Source organism: Sciurus vulgaris (assembly GCF_902686455.1).
Source record: "Sciurus vulgaris genome assembly, chromosome: 1".
NCBI classification, from domain to species: Eukaryota; Metazoa; Chordata; class Mammalia; order Rodentia; family Sciuridae; genus Sciurus; species Sciurus vulgaris.
In genome coordinates, this window is record NC_136461.1 from 191723286 (window position 1) to 191729786 (window position 6501).

The following is a 6501-nucleotide window of genomic DNA, read 5'->3' on the forward strand; positions in this document are numbered from 1 at the left end:
TTGTGATCTCATCTTTGATTTCATTAACTTTGGTACTTTTCAGAGACTCAAACTCTAGAATTGATTCTACTGGCATTTACATGTATCATGGTTCTTCACTTACTACATAACAGTGTCATTGTCCTTGCCCTCAAGGACCATAAGACTTAAAGAACAGAGGTAGACGCAGAAAGCTATGTCCAATTCTGGTCTCTATTTGAGAACAGGAAATATGTTGAAATAGCCAAAAACATACTTGAGACCCTACAATAAAGTATCAAAAAGAACAGTTTCCAAATGAGCTTGAAAGTATTTTTCTGAGTTTGCTAACCCGTGCATAGGGACATTTTTATAAAAGGAAGAAGGCAGGGAATAAATATTCATGTTTATGTCTCTATCTTTGAGAGCACAAAAGAGAAAAGAGCTGAGTGCTAATTACCTCAGATGATCTGTGTCATTGGGCGTGGGGTAGGGTATCACATGACTGTTTCTCTTTAAAAATTATTTTTGCTATAGGTTTCTCTCATTATTGCATGCTAGGAAATTCAAATAGCTCAAAATGCACTAATGTTCTGGTTGCCCCCATTTATGTTCCCATAGGTTATCAAGATAATATTTTCAAGGTGAAATCATACATGACACAAAGAATGTATCTCTTTGATCACCACAAGCAAGCCCTTATGTCCAAATGGACAAGTTACTTGGAATCTGGGCCCTGATATGAAAAACCTATGAGACTCTTTTGCAAGTTTTCAAATTGTTTACACTCCTAAATAATTTGCATGTTCGGGATTAGAAACAACCTTGCATTTAACAAAATATTTCTGGCCCATTAATTCCTGGACATTACTGGCCATATCGCAGCCTTTGCAGAGTGCATTTACCACATACTATTGGTACTGTATACCCAACCTTTATTCTTGACATGACTTCTTCCTCTGATATCTAGAGACCAATAAAGGGCATTTACCATGCTCATTGGAAGTTCGCCCTCCTCACTTAGGTCTATTATAAGGGACCTTCAATTAACCCCCGAACTAATCTTCTTCCTATCAAACTCAATAAATCCCATCTCATTTCATAAAAACCTGGAAACATTGTTGTTTTAATAACGTCCCTGTTTCTGAAGACAAGGAATAGAAGACAGCAGGTCTTTCTAGCTTCTTCTCAGATGTCTTTAGTCAAACTCCCGCTGGAAGAACGAGACCTCCCCTGCTGGTCGTGGGGAGAGATAACATAGAGCATGCTCTATGAAGTGCCAGACAGCAGAACTTGAGTGCTCACTGGACATTAGAGTCTCAGGGAATTAAACCTGAGACTTTGCCATATTTGATCATTTCTGTACCCCTGCCCTTCTAGGGCTTTCTCCAGAGATGTCATGTATAGCTAACTGGATCCTCCGTAAAGGATCAGTGGGCACTGCACTGTGGGACCAGGACCCCATTGCCTGGGTGATCAACAATTCCATGAACTTCCCCTTGATTTGATGATGTGCTCCAGAAAGGTATGGGCTTCAGCTTTCACATTATCAGTGTCCTGCCTCTTTGCTAAACTCTCTCTCCAACCACTCTAGGAGTTAGTTTCTCATCCACCTCCTTTCATATACATCAGGATAAACTCTCCCTTTTTCCTCATTAACAGAACATGCCCACTAAGTCTTTGGACCTTTTACCACCATGGATCATGCTCAGTACTATTTCACTGTGACATGAGGGCAGCGCCTTTTTATCTTTGTTTCCTCTCACATAGGTATTAGATAATTTTTACCAACTAGCCCATATGCTAAAAATGTCTTAGATCTAGATCAAAGAAATCAGGGATGAACTCAAGGACTGAAAAGATAGAAATCATAAATGTTTGATTAATTAATCAAGACTATCTACCGAATTATACATCAGAGTAAGTTTCCCTTCTGTTACCCACTATAAATCACTCAAGACAGGGATACTCAGCACCCTCACCTGATGTGAGAAGCATGCTATTTTCCTCTTCTTCCAAAGCACTATCAAAAAGAACTTAAGCTACACTACATAAGGTCATGATTCTGCAATTCAGCAACCATCTCATATACTCCTAAAGAGCAATTTCTAGAACTTGTAAATCTGTGCCAGCAACTTTGCAGTCTTGCATTATCTGAACCTGTGTCTTAACACCTACACATTTTCCATTTATATTACATTAGGCTCTTTCTATGGACAGTCCTGGTCAGAGAGTACCATGGATTTATGGACACAGAAATGGGATTTGATAGTATAAAATGGATGTGGTTGCTTAGAGTAAGGATGTTGAATGAGCGGGGTATAAATTCCCAACACTGAGGTCTCAGTTATTCTAACATGTACATGTTCAGGGGAAGGTAGAAAACTTATGAAGGGTAGTCAAAAAAGTACTGATAGATTCCTACATTGTTTGAAGGAGGAAACAGTCAACTATGTTGAATGTCTCTGAAAGTTTAATTAAAAATAATGATTAAAACTATCTCTGAAATTTGTCAATAGCATGATATTAACATAAGTCAAGATAAAGTTGTAGGGGAAATGGACTGCAAAGGATTTGAGAAAACATATATACAAACACTTTCAAGAAGTTTGCCTGTAGCCAGGCCTGGGGGCACACACTTGTAATCCCAGCAACAAGGGAGACTGAGGCAGGAGGATTTCAAGTTCCAAGACCGACCTCAGCAACTTAGATAGGTTGTAAGGATTTAATGAGACAATGTCTTAAAACATTAAAAAGGAGCATGGGGAGTGATTCAGTAGTTAGGCAACCCTGGGTTCAATCTCCAATAAAAAAAAAAAAAAGAGGATGAAGAAGTTTGCCCATAAAGAAGAGTTAAAACAACAAGATCAAGAATGGAGGTTGGACATGTCTAGTCAGGAAACAGTGCAATACTGTGCAATAGTCCTGCCTTATCTGGGAAGATTGCATTGTAAGACCTCCAGTGGATGCCTGAATTCAAAGGTAGTATCAATATAAAATTATATTTTATTACATAAAATATATATAATATTTTCCCCACTTATATGTTCACAAATGTAATGCCTTTTTAAGGCACTTACCACACATGGTGGCCATAATTTTTCACTTCAAGGTACAACAGCAAAACTAGCACAAATTTGTTTCCTTCTTCATACTTTCAGAGAGAGAAGATTGATTCTTAATATAGATCTTAATAACATTAGCATGCTTTTTTTCCTTTCTTACTAAATGGGGAACTTTCACCGTTGCACTTAAAGAAGCACCTTATGACTTCTCTTTCATATCTGGATTGCAAGCATCATATTCTTGTGCTTTGGAGCTAATAAGTAATATAAGGGCACTTTGAACACAGCAATACCACAATTGGATCTGAGAACCAAGGTGCTGCTAAGGAGGTAGGCAGTGTACACAGCATGGACCTGCTAGAAAAAGGAATGATTCACATCCTGGGTGGAACAGAGTGGGACAGCACAAGATTTCATCACATTACTCAAAAGAGTATGCAATTGAAGTCTTAGGAATCGTTTATTTCTGGAATTTTCCACTTAATGTTTTTGAACCACAGTTGACCACAGGTAACTAAAAGGACAGAAAGCAAACTTTAAGGTCAGAAGGGACTAATAATAGTCTGCAATAACTGCCATAACTTGAGGATTACACTAAGCATTTTACACGTGGTCTTAGTGTAATCCTCAAGTCAGTACTAGGTAGCAGATACTATTATGATCTCCATTTTACCTGTAAGGAAATTGAGTGGCACACACTGTCACCCTAAGGTTACTTTGCTGAGATTTCAATACAGCAGTCCAATCCAATGCTTGCATTGTTAACTACTGTACTATTCTGTCTCACCATATGATAATGGCATATTTGGAAGGTTCAGAGTCTCTGCTTTGGCTTTGCCATTCACCTTCTGTGTGACTTCTTACCACTCAATTTTTCTAAGCTTGTTATCTGTGTGTACAACACATCTATTCATAAAGAAGAAAAATGTACAAAAACATTGCTATTTCATGACATCTCCATCACTCATGAATAGGCTTGAAATTTTGGAACATTTCATCTATTCCTCAAAAGGAACAAATAGATATTTCAAGAATTCTGAAGACTATTCCTTTATTTCTGTCCCTCAGAAGGCAAGAAAAAATACAGCCTCACATAAAGAAAATGATTCTAATAGAGATAGAGTGTTCTAGGGGGATCTGGTTGAAAACACTTAAAGTCAGATATGATAAAGTTCCTGAAAAGAACCTTGAGAGGCGACTGCTCTGACAGGGAGAGAGAAAAATGATGTGCTGGGGTCCCCTGGGCTAGAGCAATGTGATCCCAGGCAGAGTGGGAAGATGGAGAGCACAGGGTCTTCTGAAAGGGTAGCGTGAGCGCTGCTGGAGGGAAACCTGGCCTTTGGGTACACGGTGGTAAGGACTCAGTCCTTCGTTTGGGATTCTAAAAGCATTCAGGTCCTCAGCTGTAGAAATATTATCTTACACTAGGAAAACTATTCTCATCAGTTTAAAATGACTCTTATCTTCCTCTCTTATTACTGTGATGTATGTAACAGGATGGGCTGCTTTTATTTAATTTTAAGAATGAAGTAGGACTCAATCTGTCCGTGACGGCAATCATTTTCTCACTTTTATAGTTGTATAGTCGTAGCCATGTTGCCTCGAATTCTTTCTCTTAGCTTTTATAGTCCTATAGAATAAAGCCACAGATTCATGACCAACTAGAAGCCTCGATACTCGATGAATGAATATGCACTCCTTGTAATATGGCTTCTGCCATGTTTCCAGCCTGCTGTTTGTCAACGCCCTTGCTAGGTACACATTTCCCAATCTGTATATGCATATGCTGGCAGTTTTCACAGTAGATTCATCTCTCTGATTTGTATATATTAAGCTTTGTGTGTTGTTCCCCATTGTCTGCTGTCTTACTTGGCTTAGGTTTCTGTAACAAAATACCATAAGTCAGATGACTTATAAACAGAAATTTACTTCTTACAGTTTTGGTGGCTGGGAAGTCCAAGAAGAAGGTGACTGAAGATTCAATCTTTGGCTAGGGTTACCTTCTTTGGATTTTAGACAGTCAACTTCTCATTTTCACTAGGTATAGAGACAAGAGAGAAAGAATCTTTGGAATCTCTTCTAAAAGAATGTTAATCTCATTTATGAGGGTTCTGCCCTAGTAACCTCATCACAAAGTTCCTGCCTCCTAATACCTTTGCATCAGGGGTTAGGATTTCAACATATGGATTTGGGGAAGATACCAACATTCAGGACATCACATCTGCTTAGGCACCTGCACTCATCCTTGACACACAACTCACATGTCCCTCAGGGCTTCTTCCACAGCTGACTGTCAGTGTATCTCTGCACATTCCTGTCATGTTGTTTTTATTGACAACAGGCATTATACCATATTCACTTTGTTGTACAAAGTCCAAATCAAACTGTCCAGGATATAATTAATAATCATACCCATTTGCTTAATAACTACAATATAAATGATGAATCCAGGAGTATAATTCAAGGTGCCCTGGTGCTTCTTGGTCCTACTATGTGCAGGATATTATTCTCGGGATGCTTTAGTCATTGTCCTGACAGGAAGAAGGTACATATAAATGGGGAAATTGAGAGGGGTAGGAAAGGTGAATTGTTCACAAAGGTGTGGGTAGGGTTAAGGGAAACCATCAAGGAATCCGGAACATGTAGGAAAGCAACAACCTGAAGGGCCAATGTGGGAGACACTTTCCCAGACCTGGGCAGAGCTTCATGCAAGAGCTATCTGACAGGAACTGCCTGCAAACTAGGAAAACAACTTGTAGCCCATCACAAATGGAAGCCAAAAGGTCATCTACTGACTTGTATCTCCTACTATTCTATTCTACAAGGGCTTGGCATTGGCCAACCCCAGTCAGAAGCCAGAGGATAAAACATCCATGTGTTGCCAGCTAGAAATTCAGACTCTTGAGACCCTGAACATAGTGGAACCAGACAGAGATGGAATTGAAGTACCCCCCCCCTCCAAAAAAAAAAAAAAAAAAAAAAAAAAAGAGTACATCACAGACAAATATTTAAATCCAAACTGGCTTCTTCAGCCAGCAGAGGCTAATGGTGGTCTATAGGTATTCTGGAAACCAGGGTAAGATAAGAAAATCAGAAGATCTTCCAAATTAGAAAGCAGTAAGAAGTGAAGAAGCAGGATTGATACAGATAGTTCTATAGTGCTTCAGATTTAAAAACTGGGTAGAGTAACCAGATAAATAACCAGATGTGGTGCAATACTACAAGAATCCAGGTTGAACAGGAGAGTTTCAATGAAAACTAGGTAGGGCAAAAAAGAATTCTCTAAGACAATAGATTTGGTTGTAGGTACTTCTCACAAAATACCTACAGATTTATTCATAGGTGAAGAACTGCTAAGCCTGCAGAGCTGGTTTTGGCAGGTGCAGAAAAACTAAGATATGATTTCTACCTTGAGGAACTTTTTAAGTTGCTCAAGAAAAAGGCCAGATACAATTCAAGAGCACAGTCAAGAGCACAT